Raw genomic sequence first — 18,710 nt, 5'->3', positions numbered from 1 at the left:
TGTCCAACTGCCCTTGTAGGATTGGGCCTAAATGGGCACTCAGACACCCCTCTCACAATCCAGGACTGCTAGCTCCCAACTGCTCACCTTCCTGCCTTCCCGATTGCCCCTAACCACTTCTTTCTATCAGCCTGATCACCCCCTAACCACTCCCCTGATTGATGCCTAACTGCTCTCCTGTCAGCCTGATTGTCCCTAACTGCCTTCCCTTGCAGGCCTGGTCACCCCTAACTGCCCTCCCCTGCAGGCCTGGTCACCCCTAACTACCGTCCCTGCAGACCTCGCCACCCTCAAATGCTGTCCCCTGCAGGTCTGGGTCCCTTTCCCTGCAGGCTCAGTTGCCCCCAATTTCCCTCCTCTGCCAGCCTGGTCACCCCTAACTGCCCTCTCCAGCAAGTCTGATTGCCCACAACTGCCCTCCCTTGCAGTCCTGGTCCCTCCCAATAGCCCTCCCATTTTGTGGCAGCCATTTTGTGTCCACATGGGGGCAGCCATCTTTGATCACATGGGGGAAGACATCTTGTATGTTGGAGTGAGTAATTTGCATATTACTCTTTTATTAGATAGGATAGAGGCCTGGTCCATGAGTGGGGGCTGGCTGGTCTGCCCTGAAGGGTGTCCAAGATCAGGCTGGGGGTTCTCTTGGGGTCTGGGACAGCCTGGGTGAGGAGCCTGTGGTGGTTTGCAGGCCAGCCAACCCCCCAGTAACTCAAGCTGAGGCCCTGATATCTGGGATTTATTTATTTTCTATAATTGAAACTTTGTAGCCTTGAGCAGAGGCCAGGACCAGCCAGGAATGGCAGGAAGCTGGGCTTCCTCCATCACTGGTGGAAACCCAAGCCTCCTGCTCTCTCCAGCTTCATGGCTGCCACCATTTTGTGGGGTTAATTTGCATACCCGCTCCTGATTGGCTGGTGGGAGTGGCTTGTGGGTGTAGCAATGGTACCATCAATTTGCATATTTCTCTTTTATTAGATAGGGTATACAACTCACAAAATCAAGCCAAACCTGTGTGATTTAGGCCCTCTATTACTCCACTGTAGATTATGTGTATGTTGGCCTGTGTTCCCTTTAACCTTACTAGACAATTATCTTGATAGACATCATATTGATTATAAAAGCCTAGAAGATATAATTAAGAAGAGCTGATTAATTTGTATGCTTTTATGAAAGGTATGAGTCACCCTGGCTAGTGTGGTTCAGTTTGGTGTCATCCAGTACACCCAGAAATTGCCAGTTAAATTCTTGTCATGGTACAACCTGGGTTGTGGGGTCTATCCACCATGGGCACATGCAAGAAGCAGCTGACTTATGTTTCTCTCTCATTCATGTTTCTCTCACTCTCTCACTCTCCCCTTCTCTCTCTCTAAAATCAATAAAAATATTTTTTTTTAAAGAAAGAAAGTGTGGTTCCATACCTTACCAAAAAGGAAGTCCATTGACCCCAGTGGGTTCAAGAATATGCTCCAAAGCATGTGAACATCCTGCACTTTTATACATTTACTTAGGAAGAGGTTCATAGCCTTCATTAAATCTTACAAAGATTTGTGCTTTCTAAACATCTAAGATTCCAGAAAAATCAATAAATATTCATGAGTGATGAACATGACAAGCTAATAAGAAATTGTGTTCAAATATTCCTTTGAAATATAGCACTGCTCTTTTTAAGAAGCCTGGATTGGTAAGTGGGTTAGACTTATTGAAATATATCCACTACTTAAATTAGTATAGGAGAAAGGTTGAGTCAATATTTCCTAGAAGCCTGTTGCTCCATTGGAAGGTACTGAGGTACGTGCTGAGAACATAGAAATGGAGGTATGAAGGTGGAATTATACTTGGACTCAGACTCTTTTCTCTCTGACATTAGGATAAGTTTCTTATTCTTTTTCTCAGTTTTCTCATTAGTTTTTAAAAAATTGGTATGAGGATATAAGCCCCACCTAATCAATAGGGGCAAATGAGATTACAGATCTAACAAACAAAGAGAACTATTATTAGCAGTGAATTAAATCTCTGAACTCTTCAGTCCAAGTTATGTAATACTATCAGAGTAGGGGAGTCACTTTACTATCTGGGACTTTAATTCCTCTTAGGAAAGTGAGAACAATTTCTTCCCACTGCATTGCAGAAACAGTGTTTGGAATAGCAATAACAACAAAGTGATATTCAAAGTTTATTTCTTCAGTGAAGCCTGCCTATCTGAAATAGCATCAAGTTTATTAATTCAACAATAAACTAGATTCTTAAACTAGATGCTTGAACTAGATGCTTAAATTAGAACTGGAATTAGAATAATGAACTAGGGTCATCAGATGAATAGTTTTAATTCAACAGTCAAATAAATTACACAATTAATTCAATAGTTTTGCATAATTCAATATCCCTTCTTCCTTGACTATGATCCATTTGCTACCTGATATTACTTAAGCTATTCATTTTTTTTCTATGCCTGTTGTTTCTCTGCCCCAGTACAATGGAAAATCTATGAAGCCTAGAGCTTTGTTTGGATATTTTCAGTACAAAAACACCTGGAATAGATAGATACCAACAAATATTCTATGAATGTTGAATAACCTACAAGTACAAAATGCTTTGACAACACTGAGGCAAAAGTTATTGTAATTTCTATGCAAAATATTATTGCAACTCCCTCACTCATTTCTTATTTCTCTATTATTTTTCTTCTGTCATCTTTTCTTCCCAGTTGTTGATGAGTTCTCCTTTAATTTCTTATTACTGCCACCATAAATCTCCTCCTGCATCTCTGCTAGGCACTGTCATGTCACTGCTGCAGGTGTAACACAGGAGCCAGACTGCATGGTCACAATGGCTCAAGCTCTGAGTGTCAGTCATGTGTGAGCATGTGGACTGAGCCATGAGCATGTGTGTCCTAGGAAAACTTGGTTAACCTTTGTAAGCCTTAGTCCTTTCTCATCTCTAAAGTGTGCTTTCCAATTTAGAAGAGAGCAAGAAAGAAAGAAAATAGGAAAAAGGGAATCACAAAATTTACCTTGACTAGCAGTGTTCATAGCAATACAATTAGCAAAAGGAGTGAGTTTTAGGATAGTGACATGGATTTTGGTCAGATTTAAGAGTCAACAGCTGCTGTCATAACTAAGAAAAGCTGTTATATCTTTCAGTAACTACAATAATAAGTCCTTCTGTGGTGGTTCTCACTACTTGGACTTTAACAAATGCCCTAATTATGTATTTTTGGGGATGGGACATTTGATTATCTTCTGAAGCACATCAGGAGCTCCTGTGTGGGCAGAGACACAGACTGTTGAAGCCATATGGGCCTGCAGGCATAAGTATAGTAGCATGCTCAGAAACCTTCTTGGGGTATTTCTTCAATCCAAAAACTCCTACTTGGTGGATATTCCTTCTTCAAACCATAGCACATAAGTCTTTTCATGCTGAGAGCTCTAAACTTTCTCAATAGGAAGGTGAAATATGAAGATATATAACATAGTTCTGGGAGAAAATCAAGTATTACAGATGCTATTCAAGTAAAAAGCTTGGATGGGGACAGAAAGTCCTGAGGTCAGTTGTTTTCCAAGCCTTAATTTCCCATGTTTGAATATTAATTAGCTATTGTATTGAAGTCTTTGGGCTGATGGGTAATAATAATAATCTGGGGGCATTTGGAGTGGTAGAATTAAAAGGGTTAGGAAAATGTTACCCATATTGGATGAATCTGTGAATGTGATTTTCCTGCATTAATTGTGATGAGTTGTCTATTTTTTGATAGACTCCACAGATCTTTAACAGGGCTGATGGTTTTCCTTTATAATTGTTATCTGTTTTGACATGTTGATATTTACATGTGGGCCTTGATTCAGTTGGTCTTAATAAGAAATAAAAAAGCTATGAAGTTAAGTTGCTTGCTTATGAAGAAAAAAAGATGCTACCTGTACCTGCATGTATATTTGCACCTGTGTAGGTAATTTACCTCAAAATGACAGTAAAGTTATAATTGGCTTGGATTGCCACACTTAGGTCTATGCCATTTTTATGATGGAGCAGTGAAAAAAGGCTGCAAAGTTTATTGAAATAGGGGAGTGTGCCAGTTACCAAGGATGCCTTGCCCATATCTCCTCAGCACTCACCATTTGTATATAGTAACAGATGCTGATTACAAGCACCTGTGAGTTTTGTCTTTCTCAACTTTTTGTCTTTCTCAACTTTTTGTCTTTCTCAACTTTTTGTCTTTCTCAACTTTTTGCAAGTGACTGGTTGCTAACAATTTTAGGAGTAGACCTTAACCAATGATGGACAGACACTGATGCCCCTTGGATGGGATGACTATGCAGCTTACTTTCTGGAACTCCCAGAAGTCCCCAATAGGACTGAAACATCACATCTTGATAAACTACTCAATGTCACGCTCTGTATAAACTTTCTGTCCTGTTTTATTCCCTCACCCTAGTACTTAGGATTCTTGGGATCACTTTCTAAACAAGCCATTTCACTCAAATCATTGTCTTCAGCTTCTCCTGGAGGCAATCTAACCTAAGACAGAGTCACGAAAGAATGCAGAAGCATTGTGGTTAGAATGTTCAGAAAGAGTAACATGGATAAGAGTAGATCATATTCATTTATTCAGTTATTCACTCATTTATCACCCATTTATTCTATGTTTACTTGGTGTGAGCTTGCAATGCACTCATGACTAACATAGACTTTGTAAAGATAAACAATAATTGGTTTCTATTTATGGGCATTCATAGTTTATGAAATATCAGGCCTTTTAAGGACTGAAACTATTTCAATTTATTTTTCTTCCAATCATTGGGACCAAACCCCCAACTGACAGGACGGGATAAGGAGGATTTGCTAACTCTTCATCTACAAATGATAACTATTTTAAAAATAACCAAAAGGGCAGAGATAAAACAGGACCCTGCCAGAATGGACTACCATTTTTGTTTCATATGCAAAGGGAAACCATTGCCATATGGACTCTCTACCCTCAGTTCATTTAGAGTGTCATTAGTGAATTCTTTTTGTATGTGGATTCCCTGGGTTTAAGATGCTCCATAAGTGCAAAAGCATTATGTTCTCAACTCTTACTAAAATTTTTTCTTTTAAAAAAATCACAGTTTTGGTTTAAAGTAGCATGTAGGAGGGTTTCAGAAAACACATTTTATTCCCACTCCCTCGTTCTGTTCCTTCAGTACCATCTGGTACAAGGGAGAGCTTCCCTAATTGACACTAATGACTGGGAGATCCATTGCAAATTACTGAATTTTGCAGATTAGCAAACATCATTAGAAAAATCAAGGAGTCTTCATTGAACTAATGTACTTTGTTGAGAACTAAGAAAAAAATTTAAACACATTATTAGAGCTTAATCTGTTAATATCAATATAAATACATACTTCGTAGGGGTTGACTATGCCATTAGGGAACACTGGGACATAATGTTCTGTAGAAAAAATTAATTGCAATTTAAAAAGAAAATGTCCTCATTTTTTTATGCTTATTCTGAACTCTCCCAGTATCCACACTAAACAAAAACTAAGGCGAAGGTAGCATAATATCTTAAGAATCTTAGAGGTCATCTGGTAGCATTTGTTTTGATGTAGAAAATGCACAGAGATTATTTGTGTCTGTGTGTCTTTTATGTTGCCTCTTATTGCTTTATAATAACACTACTTATGTTAATGGAACTTTTGTGGTTTGTAAACATTTTTAATGTCAGCTGCTGAGGTTTTTAACGTTTATTCTCAATTCCCATTCCTGTGTTATCCTTGCTTTTTATCGAGCAACAAAATCTCTGGCTTCCTCCTACACACCAGTGTAAATAGTTTAATAGCCACAACCCATATATGCATACAGCTTTCTTAGGTCCAGCTGTGTGTGCCTTCTACTTACTTTAGGAATTCATGAGAGGTGGGATAAGGAGGGGGGTGGGAAGGGGAGAATAAATGTAGGAAAGAGTCACAGTCTCAATAATTAAGAGATTTTTTTTCTACATTTAGGTATGATAGTATTCAACAGTGTGTATTATAATGTCACAATAGTATTGTCAACCTCTTTTCAAAAAGCAAAACAAAACTTTTTTAAAAGTCAAGTTGAAGTGAAGTGTGAAATTTTGTGCTCCAGCAATTGTTGCTTCTGACCTTCCTACTTTTCTGATCTCAAGGAACTAGGATCAAAAAGGTCACAGAGCCGTTTACTTCACTGTGATACAGACTAGTCAGTAGGAGGAGCACGCCCAGCAGAGATGGTCAAGAAGTAACGCTATGAATCCTCTCCATCTGGGGAGTGCACTGCAAAACATCCGGGCTTACATGTGAGATGAAATTCATGCTTTTGAAACTAGAAGCAGGAAGAGCGAAAGATGTACATCTGATTGTATGACTAGAGTAAGAGAAAGGATGTCATCTATTGCTTTAAGACAAACAGAACCCTCTTTAAGCCTTTGCCTATTTTTCTTCGTCTAAGTTTCCTCTGATATTAGGGCTCTTAACCACATTTGAGTTTTTTAAATAAGTTATCTTTAAAAATCAGAATTTAAAATGTATAAAAGCACTTACAAAATTGACTTTATTTTGTTATGTTCATGACTTAATAAACAACATATTAAACTTACTACGGGAAGGAAATTAAGATAGAATGCAGATACATGACACAATTTTACTCTTTTTTTTCCTCAGTGAATCTTTGTAATCAAGTTCTGCTGAACTTTCTCATTTCTCACTGAACAAGTTGGAAAAGATTAAAAGAGATTATCTTTGTCTGAGATATTACATGGATTTCGTTTCTCCCCTTTCATTGTAATTCTTTAGAGAGCATTCTCTTAAGTGGTTTTCTGTCCTGTGCTGTTTTAAACACTGTCAATATTTTTGTTTGAAGGCTGTTTTGGAGAGACAGTCTCCTGAAACTTGAGACTCCTAAAGGATTTTAGATTATAAATGTGACTTAGTCACTGAGTGGATTATGCTGATAATAACTAAAACCTCACAGATCTTCCCAGCAAACATGTTGGGATTTGTTAAAATTAATCCAGAGAGAAATTATGATACAGATGTATTCTTCATCCATATTACTTAAAAAAAATATAATAAAAAAAGTAAAGCCGAAAGTAACCACATTTTGAGCACTTAGTATGTGCAAAGTTTGCAAGAGTTGGAAAAAAAGCAATCTGCATATGAATGAATAGAATAGTGATTTTTTTCCCCCCCTATGGTTATCTAACACAGAATGTATGCACTTCATGGCATCAGACTTTTTTTTTTTTTTTTAGTTTATATGGTTCACCTCAGTGAAAAAAATTGGAAAAAATACAGCACAAAAATTGGAAAAAATACAGCACAGAAGAGGGGTGAATTGCTTAAGCTTGCATCAGAAATGCTTGACATTCTGTGGTAGCACTGAATTTAATTGGAAACAAACCAAGAGTTGGATGATGCAACCTATAAAAAGAGGGTAGATAGGAATGTGTAGCATGTTTTCAGGGAGAAAAAAAAAAAAAAAGGAACTGCTGATGCTTCAATCAATACAAGGGAAAAAATAGAGTGAATGGAGAGAAACTCTAATCTTTTCCCTTAGGAAAATATTTGCTTGGTATGGATGACATGTTGGTGAAGGAGCTGTTGCTGAGTGTTGCTTTGCTATTCCTGTCTGTCACTGCTGTGGCTGAAGAGCAGTCATTTCAGAGAACTTGAGAGGTGCTTCTGAACAGTCGCCATAATGTTTACCCTCAGGGACTTGGGCTCAACAACTCCAGCAACCAAATTGGCTCAAAGACATTTCATTTCAAAAGGCCTCTGTCATGTTCAGAAAGAGCAAATCATCTTTAATCTACTGTTTAAATTGAAAGGGAAAGTGTGGCGACATTAACCTGAGGTCTCCACTCCAGTCACAGTATACAATTGCATTAAAATACTCTGCTTAGAATGACAGCCTAACAACACTCTGTGCTGTTGCTTTAAAATATTAATCATTCTCTTTGTAGATCTGGAAGATGGTATGCAAATAAAGAAACAAATGCAGGTGATTATAGGAACATTCCACTAGAGCCTTGGGAAATGTTCTAAGGCTAAGCAATGGGGGGGCGGGGAGGGGGAATATTCAGACCAGATAAAAATACTCTTATTATTGTATAATCAGACTCTCCTGTACTTATGCAACAAGCTGTCTCTGTTCCACTCTAATGCTCTAATGTAGACATATGCTATTCCCATTTTAAAGATAAAAACAGTAAGACATGCATTTTTTTTTTTTTTTGCTGTAATTTTACATTAGTATTCTTGGTAATATAGAACTGGAATGGAGAGAAGGTGGAATTAATTTCTGAGCCAGGCTAATAACACAGAGCTCTTGAGTTTCAGGCTTTGTCATGACCTACCCTTCTTTCCTTCAAGTAGCCATCAGTTCTTCTGAAAGGACTCTGTTCCAGTTAAGACGTGAGCTGGGATGGTGCTTCTGAAACCACGTGGAGATAAAATTGTTATAGCACAGTAAGAGGCATGTGGTGGCTCCATGGTGTCCAGGGCTGTTTTTGGGGTGCTGTGGGGTTCACTTGAAGTGTGATCTGCTTGCCAACTTGTCTCAACAGCTTTGAGCATTTGCAACATCAGCCAGAGTCAGTGTCACCTAAAACTCTCCAATAAATCACTCCTTAGACAAAGGTAGGTAAAAAGTCCAAGGAAAGAAGGTACAAGCTTAATAGCAAGTCATCCTATTACTCGGACCTTCTCCAGCTTTGAGCCCTAGGGTTTATAATGACCAGTCTCCAAACTCCCAGTTACTTGTAGTGTAGAAGCAAGAACATGGGCTGTATTTTCCGTTAATAAGTGGTTGTATTTGTTAAATTTTCTAACCTCTCTGAGACTTATTTGCTTTATAGGCAAAAACATGTATTATGAAGCCCGGTTCACAAGGTTGCTTTGATGACTTAATATTATACAGTAATGCTCCCAGCACAGTCTCTGATATGCTGAAGCTCACTAAATGTTTGTTCTTTGTTTTGCCTCCCCTTTTTAACTGCAACAACTGCACCTGAGTCTGAATGTGTGAGTGGTGGTGGCAGAGACTGTGTTTTCTTTCAGGCAATATCTCCAGCTCTTAGAAAAGTGCCTGGAGGAAGATGGCAGGAGCTCAGGAAATGAGATTTCTCATGTCATTACAGCCTCTCTTCATTCATAATGCACCCACTTTTCCTTGCATCATTCAACTTCATTACTGCAACATTTTAAAACTGCTCTTTCCTTGCCTAAAATGGTAGTCCCACAGCTCTTCATATGGGGACCTTCTTCATGTCATTTGGGTACCAGCTTCATGGTCTACCTCTTTGGTGGAGGTCTTCCCAGGAATATTTATATGTAAACACTGTCCCTCTAAGTGAAGAGTCCATCTCAGGCCCAAATCCTCTGTGATCCCTCAGGCCCAACCACAGGCAATCACAAGGCTTTGCATGACAGGCCTCACTGCCCTCTGCACCTCACAGCTAGGGCATTGCAGGCTTCCAGAGAGAGTTGTAGGCAGGACTGTGCTCATACGCTCATATGCACACCTGCACTTCTAGTCTAGTCTTCTCCTGAAGCATCCTGTAAGCATGAATACACACGTGTGCCCACAGTAGGCAGTGCTGTCCACAATGGTCCAACCCTCCCCCACCCACAGGACATGATAGGCAAGACACAGCTGTGTTGTCACTTGGACCCTCAAAGCCGGTGCGAGAGGGGCCCGAGTGCCCAAACAGAGGTGGCTGCAGATCCCAGAGAGGAAAGCAGCCAGTACTGACAGGACAAAATGCACAGAATTTTTAATTAGCTTGTAAAAATAGTAAAAGAGTGAGGGAGCGGGGAGGGATATGGGGAAGAATGGAAAGAGGAAGGGAAGAACTTTATAAAGGAATCAGTAGACAGCAGAGTTAAAGAAGGAAAGAGGATTTATGAGTGAACTATAAGGGCTATAATGAAAATCAAGTATATGTGTGTACTGGGGACATATTTTAAAAATATGAGTCAGAAAATAAAAAAGATAAATGATAGTGGATAATTAGGCAGATAGGTAGATATTAAAAATATATATATGGGGTAGTAAAACCTAAAATATTTATTATCCCACCCTTTGCAGAAAAACATTGCTGACCCTATTCTCAAATCACCCATCCAGCTCCCGTGGCGCTAACACCCATAGGTGCACTAGCCATCAGCCAAAAAGTTGCACTGATATGGTTAGTTAACCTCCAAAGAAGGCTATTTAGCTAATTATAGAAGAAATTGTAGAAGAAATTAGCTCTGTTACCCTTGGTTTCTGTACCAGGATTTATTCTTTCAAAGCTATTTCTTACATACATCTGGGGAACAAGTTTTACTTGCTATTTCAAATACTAAGCAAACCCCCAAAACATAGCATATCTTCTCTTCTAATCAGAGCAGAGAGTTTTAGTACTACTTTGGACTTGATAGTACAATACTTGTGACCTTAGCTCTTTGAACCTTAGGTCTGGTGGCAATTATTTGCAACAATTTAATATGGAGTTCATAGAAGATCATTTTTAAATAAATAGTACTAAGATAAGTTTCTGAATTCATGCTGGAAAATATGAGAACGGTGGGCCAAGGTGGGAAGACAAGGGGATTATAAAACCCATGGAGGCAATTTGCCAAGGCACAGTCAGCAGAAATATAAAACTGTGGAAACTTCCACTGAATTTTCTGTTATTTTGATTAAAAGGCCAGAAAGGAAATTTGAGTGCATTTAGAAAGCATAGAAATATCCTTTTGGTTGAGAAGAGCTATGATCTTTATCCATTCAGTAACTAATCACTGAACATCTGCTATTTATTAAACACTATTCCAGGTGTTGGAAATGAAATAATGCTCCCACTCTGACCCTTCCCTTTAGTGCGGGAGACCAGTATGTATATGTCAAGTGGTGGTAAGTTCCATCAAGGTAAATATAATAAAATAGAGTATGGCAGATAAGAAGACTCAAAGAGGGAGAGTTGTTATTTCACATGGAAAGCATGACAGTTTGGTTGATGAGATGACAGTAGATCAGAGAGGAAGGAGTGGGAGAATTGACATTGGGACAGGAATATTTAATGTAGAAGGAATTGATGAGCCATGATCCTAAAGCAGCATGTTTTGTCTGTCAAAGAATAGCAAAGAAGTCATTGCAACTGAGCAGAGGAAGAAGATGAGAGTGGAGAAGGCAAGGTCAAAGAAGTATCATGGAACCAGATATAGAGGACATCATTGCCTTCTATTTTAAACTAGAGGCCCGATGCATGAAAGTTGGTGCAAGAATAGGCCTTTCTTCCCCTGGCTGCTGGCACCTGCTTCCCTCTAGCACCTGGGACCCAGGCTTTCCTCCTCTAGGAGGTGGCACCCAGGACCTGGGCTGCTCCCTTATGGCCCAGGTTTTTCTGGGAGGACATCCGATCTAATTAGCATATTACCCTTTTATTGTTAAACATGAGATAGAAAGCCACAGGAAAGAAGTAGAGTAGGAAAGAAGTGATCTGACAAAGACTTTACTAGTAAAAGGATAGCTGTGACTTACCTCTGTGGAGAACCAATTTGAGTATGAAAGTCAAGGATAAACACTGGGGTTTTAGTTAGAAGAACATTTCAATAATCTAAGAAAAGATGATGGTCAAGACCAGGATGGGAACATTAGAGGTAGTAAGAAATGACTATTTTAAGAGCATACTATATTTTGAAGCTATATCCTACAATTTTTATGGATTGGATGCAAGGTATGAGAGAAATTAAAGGTCAAGGATGACTATAAAAATTTTGTCCAGAACAAATGAAAAGTGAAGTTGACATTTGCTGATATGAAGGAAAATGTGGAGAAAGCAAATGTGGGATAAATAAAAAGTTTGGTCTTTCAATTTTGAGAATTCCACTGGACATCTCCATGGAGACATGGAAGACACAGATGAATGTACAATTCAGAGAGAGGTTTGGGCTGCAGAAATATATTTGGGGGTTGTCATTTTTTAATTTGTTACGGGCATGAAATGGCATGAGCTGCTCCAGGAAGTCAGTGTGCTTGGAAGAAGAGTAGATGTCTGAGAACTGAGCTCTGGGTTATAGCTATGGAGGGAGACTGAGAAGGAGAAACCAGTTTGCATTCCCACCAACAGTGTACTAGGGTTCCCTTTTCTCCACATCCTCACCAGCATGTTTCCCTCTGTCTTTTCTATCCCACTCTCTGAAAATCAATGGAAAAATATCCTTGGATGAAGATTAATAACTACAACAAAACAAAACAAAACAAAACAAAAAAAGAAAGAAAGGAAAGGAAGAAAGAAAGAAAGGAAGGAAGAAAAAAAGAAGAGAAAAGAAAGAAATTGAACATGTCAAGAAAGAAATTGAACATGTCAAATTCTGCTAATATGGAGTAAAGTTAACCTTAGGTTTAGCAATGTAGTGGCCGTCAGTAATCTTTGGTGGAGAGCAGGGGATGATGGAGGAGGTTTAACAGAGAATGAGAGAAAGAAGTATGAAACCAATTACTCTCTGGAGTAAACTTCTCTTTAAAGGGGTTTTATTGTAAAGTAAAATAAGAAAGCTTGACTAGTTAGATGGGTAACATTTGTAAAGGGAAATATTTTAGTATATGTGAATGCTGATGAGAATGAGTTGTGAAGGAAATATTCAAAATGTGAGAGGGGAAAGGACAATGGCAGAAATAGCGTATCTTAATGCATGATGTTGAAAGGAATTATCATGGAGAAGGCATCCTGATAAAAGGAGAAATACTGGTAGGCATAAAAATTGGCGGTAAGAGTGAGTGAAAATTCTTTGGATTGCTTCTATTTTCTTCATGTAAAAGGAACCAGGACCATCAGCCAAGAGAGAGGATAGGAGGAAAAACACTGCAGGCTCGAAGAGTGATTATAGAATGAATGTGAACTCGATAATGGCCAGGTTGGTAGTTGGACCAGACCAGGAGAGAGGTCTATGTAGTTGCTCATGGAGCCCCGGTCCTGCAAGCAATGTAGATAGAGCAGAAACCAATGATACTTACCGTGAGTGTTCAAACTTGCATTAAGCTTCAGATTCAGATGTTACAGGATGAGCTAGTGTGGGGTATATACACATGAAAACATGTAACAATCTGATTTCCTCGTTTAACAGCAGAAAATAGCACCTATTCTGATTTTGAAAGGCCTCTGAAGAGCGGCATCCTCTGGCTCTGGGCGGGTTGTTGATTCGCTAACCCTCCCAATGCATGAAATTCAGTCAAATTTAATGGGAAACAAGCATGGAAACATGGTGACAGTCTGAAGAGAACAGAAGAAAATATGTAAATGGTGAGTAATAGATTAAACTTAAAGCCATGGTTTTCCTGTGCTATTTTAATGGAGCAACAAATTCTGTTAACCAAATGAATTCTGGGTGAAAATTAAGATCTTAGAAGGTCCATGACTCTTCTTCCTTTAATAGGTTCTATGGTTAATCTCTCTAGACCCAATTTAGTCATTTCTCTTGGACCCATGTTAATAATTTGCTAGAGGGGGTTTGCAAAATTAAGGAAAACATACAGAAGGGACCTGGATAACATCATCACTTCATTGTTGGTTTTTGGTTGGTCGATTATTGTCTTAGGATGTGGATGTGGGTTAAATGTATGCTTAATTTTATCAACAAAAATTTTGTGAAGTTTTATGTAACATCACTGTGGATTTTTATTTAATATGTAGCAACTGTGAACATTGGAAGAGCATGGTGTTACAACCACTTCTTCAAGTTGAATTTTATGAACAGGAAGATGTTTTTAAAATGCTAGAGTTTCTACTACAGTGTGTTTTAAATTTGTACTATTAAGTGACCTTTTTGTTTCATTTATAATCATGCTAAAATGAGATTTTTGCTCTTGTAACATTTTTAAGTACTAAAACAGCCTTCATGCTCAGTTTGCTCTAAAAATCAATCCTTAACATTTAATAGATATTTGCAAGTACAAAATGCATTTTATAGCTTACAATTTTATTTTTTCATTACCCAATAAGGATGTTGTTCAAGGCTGAACTTTGTTATTTTATAATTCTATATTAAATATATTGATGTTTCAGTTTAGAGAGGAGTGGCTATTATAATAATGGTTATAATTATGTAAAACTTAATTAGGAAGAGTCATCAGTTCACATTGATTTTGGTGCACATCCATGTTAACCAAAGCTTCCCATTAAATTTTAACTTTAAAGAATTACAATGATAATTCTAAGTCTAGTTGCTGCTACCTCCCACAGAAGCATGTCATTTAAGGAAAGTTTTGAGACTGGTGTGCCTTATGTATGTGACTTAACCCACTGGACTCTCAATCTCCTCCTCTGTACATTAAGGAGATAAATGAGATGGTTTTGGGATCAAAGCCTTCCCAGCTCTAAGATCTCATGAATCCATTTGAAGTTATAAGAGTCCTTGTACATTTAAAAGAGAAGTGTCTAATATTTATCTGCTTGGTAAGTACATCTGAACTTGCCATCTAGTTAAATGTTTCTTAGAGTCATTAATTACTCCCACTGCATTGGCTTCCAAGCTGGTTTTCCTGTGATTTCTAGTCTACACTCTAATGATACGTTGTTCATTCTTTAATTCATTCAACAAATATTTATTAAATGTCTAGTAGTTTCCAGGCATTATTTTGCCCAGCAAGTACACACGCTAACTAAACAGATGAAATCACTTTATTTCATAGAACTTAAATTCTAGTGAAGAAAGACAATAATATATATATATATATATATATATATATATATATATATATATATATATGATAGTTATAAGTAGAGTGAGGAAAGCAAGGAGGGTTGAAATGTAGGGAAAACTAGAATGGGGTGGGGTGGAGGTTTAATTTGTAGTGGGATGGTCAGGAAAGTCCTCTGATAAAATGACTTTTTAACTGAGAGTGCTCACACCTTTATTGTGAGTGCCACATTTATTGTATGTCAGATAATGTATGGCCATAAGGCATTTGCAAGAGGAGAAAAATGTATAAACATAATCTCAAAATTCAAGATGAGAGTCAAGTGGAGACGAACTAACAAAGCATACAATTAAAAAAAAAAGTGTCTATGATATAGTGCCAAAAGTATGAATTTAGTTTCATTCTCTGCCACTTTCCAGCTTTCAGTTGTATAATCTGGGGAAATTACATAACATTGCTAAACAACAGTGTGTTCATCTATCAAATCAAGATAATAGCAGTGTGTTCATCTATCAAATTGAGAATATAATTATGATTATAAACTGTACCCTAAAATAAGTTCAAAGGTAGGTGAAATGTGCTCATACATTTCTTTTTGTTTCTTATAGACTTAATGCCTTAACCAGCATATAACGAGTTGGCACTTAATATGTGTTTAATGATTAAATAAAATAACAATAAATTATTCTTCAAGAACTAATTTTTGTTTTATAGTTTTACCCATTGTACATAGTTACAGAATCTACATATATAAAAATTAAGTGATTATGATGACCAGATGACCACTTGGTAGCTATGATACACAAAGACCACCAGAGGGCAGACAGTCAATGCAGGAGCTGCCCCCTGGTGGTCAGTGTGCTCCCACAGCCAACCTCTCCAGGCCAAACATCCCATGGTCTCTCCCCAGGGCCAGCCACCCTGATCTGCCCCAATCACCAGCCAGGCCAAGGAACCCCACCTGTGTACAAATTCATGCACCGGGCCTCTAGTTTTAAAATAATAAACCTTGGTTAAGTTTTTAAATTTATGCTTATCTTTTGAATTATCTGAGTTATAACATAATCTGAGTATAATAGCAACTATGAATTGAAAACAAAAACTGTCTTAAGAACAACACTAAGTAAAATAGTCAATCTCAACTCTGTAAATATAATTTTCTATAAGCAAAAATAAATATTACAGTTAAATCTACAGTTAATTTTTAAACCTCACAGATCCCTAGAGAGTATAAGAGAGTGTTGTTTTACAAAATAAATGAGTCTATTTCCTTGTGCTACATGAAGGCTGTGTATGTAGTACCTAGGTAACTGTATTTATATATTGGATTGGAGTTTGCATTTAGAAATATTTTTAAGCAGAGTAAAATAAGCTATGTCTCTTTTGATGCTAAAATTGGATTAACCAAAGAATTTAATTAATTTCATACTGAAAAAGAGGTAATAATACAATATAAGTTCTGTTATATTTACTTTGTTTCTCAGCCATGCAGCACAACTGTAGAGACCCAAAATATAGTATTATGTAGGGAAAACAATGTTACTTTTTGTCTCACATACCCACATTTTCAGTATATTTAAATTAAGAGCCATGTTTAGGATTGCATGAAAAACCACAATCCTGACACTTCATACTCCCCCAAAATGGCAAACCTGATGCCAATAAAACCAGAAAATTGTTTTTGATGCATCTTAGCTTTTGCATTAAAAAATACTGAAATAAGCACTTAAGGCAAATAGTTGTCTTTCAAAACTATAGTAGCTTTTTTCTCCTTCACAGAATCCATCAACTTTTGAACACAAGTAAGTCATTCATTTGAAAACAGAGGTTATATTTTTTTAAAAAATCACAATGCATGCATGACTAACAAAATCCTCTCATTCATGAGAAAACTTGTATTTAAATTTCAAATCAGTAGGGAACCTTATTCAAACACTTTTGACCAGGAAAGAAAATGAACTCTGTATTTCTATGGAGATAGTTTGTGAAGCATAACACATGATTGATCTTATCTTCCTTATATCCTTTCTTACCACTGGAAGGTGTACCAGGTCATGAAAAAGTACAGCTCAGCTCAATGTTTAATTCACTTCATTAGTATACATCATTTATATGAAGCAAAATAATCCTTGATTGAACCCTATTATAATAATTTTATTACCCTTGGGCAAACCCTTATGTTATGTGCTAGGGAAGACTTTTTGATGGATAAAAAATAAGCTTTAATATATGTTGCTAGTAAAGAAGTGTAAGTCATGTTGAATCACAGAAATGAACTATTTCTTATTTTCAACCATGACACTGGGCTGATGTTACTTTAAATGTTTATATCCAGTATCATTATTTGCAAGATTAACTAGCCACCTTTTATTTTTTTAAAAACACATATTATACTAGTACAACTGGTTTGGGAAAGTACTTGTAAAAATATATTATACAAAACTAAAGTTAGCAGAACATTTGGGAAATAAAAAGAAATGAAGGTTATTATAATTTTCAGTCTGAAAGTAGTCAGCTTTGAATTAATCTCTACAGACAAAATTTGACAGTGTGAGAAGTACAAGGAATGTAGTCAATTTAATATTTTCTGGTTTTGGATATTAAGCAGTTTATAGATCAGATAATTAATTATAAAAGAAATTTTAGAGACAAAGGGGTAGGTTTAGGAAGTCTTAGAATAAAGACAGTCTTAGAATAAAGAAGGAATGCATAGACGGGGGCTTCAAGACCCAAAATGCTTATCTTGGACAGAAGATAGAGAAATGTCAAAGGATAAGGGGGGAGGAAGGCATACATCCACAGAGGATAAAGAAAAGCCACAGGATAATGGGAAGAAGGAAACATATTTTCAGAGAGGAAAGAGGAATATTGCAGGATCAGGGGAGAAACAAGGGGACACCACGTGGACTTTGGCCTTTGAAACTGATACTATGCAGCAGAGTGACCGATGTGGAGAGCACAGGGTCCTAAATACATTAAAGGTCCAATTAGAAAGGGTCAGGTTCAAACAAAGAGCTACAGCATATATAAACTGGAGACAAAGGGACACAAGACAGAATTTTTTTAGATTATAGATTTTAGATTTTTGGATTTAGATACTTTCCCATTAGAGAGAGAGAGAAAGAGAGAGAGAGAGAGAGAGAGAGAGAGAGAGAGAGAGAGAGAGCGAGCTCAGGTTTTCCCTTTTGCCCCCCTCCCCTTTGGGGACACTCCTGACCAGATGGAATTTATATATGCTTTCAATAAATTTCCACATTTTTATTAAAGAAGTCTCTTAGCCCACAAATTTATTCTTCATCTTTGTTGGACAGGGGCCCACTAGAAGAAGTCTGCACCCCAAACCCTGTATTTCAATTATATTTTTCACTTCTCTCAAATGTTTGCCATTGAGATATGGCATTGTATGCATTGCCTTCCTGAAACATCTTTTGAAGAAGCCACAGAGTACGTGCTCTGGGCAACGCATTTTCCTTTGGATTGCTTCAAATCTACATGACTATCAAACTTCTAGTCATAAATAGCATATATCACTAGAGCAGTGGTTCTCAACCTTTCTAATGTCACGGCCCTTTAATACAGTTCCTCATGGTGTGGTGACCCCAACCATAAAATTGTTTTCGTTGCTACTTCATAACTGCAATTTTGCTACTGCTATGAGTTGTAATGTAAAAATTTGTGTTTTCTAATGGTGTCGTGACCCACAGATTGAGAACCACTAGCAGGGTCGCCTAAGACCATCGGAAAACACAGATATTTACATTACAATTCATAACAGTAGCAAAATTACAGTTACGAAGTAGCAATGAAAACAATTTTATAGTTGGGGTCACCACCCCATGAGGAACTGTATTAAAGGGCCTCGGCATTAGAAAGGTTGAGAACCACTGCACTAGAGAATAATGAAATATGACTCATTGGGGATATTTTGGAGACAGAGAGCCATAAAGAGCATGCATTTTCTACCCACAAAATTTTCTGAATCAGAATCAGAAAGATAGGAGCCAAAATATCTCTTTCACTGATACTAA

Source organism: Pipistrellus hanaki (assembly GCF_964339955.1).
Source record: "Pipistrellus hanaki genome assembly, chromosome: 1".
NCBI classification, from domain to species: Eukaryota; Metazoa; Chordata; class Mammalia; order Chiroptera; family Vespertilionidae; genus Pipistrellus; species Pipistrellus hanaki.
The sequence above is the reverse complement of the archived record's forward strand: the minus strand, read 5'-3'. Positions refer to the sequence as shown.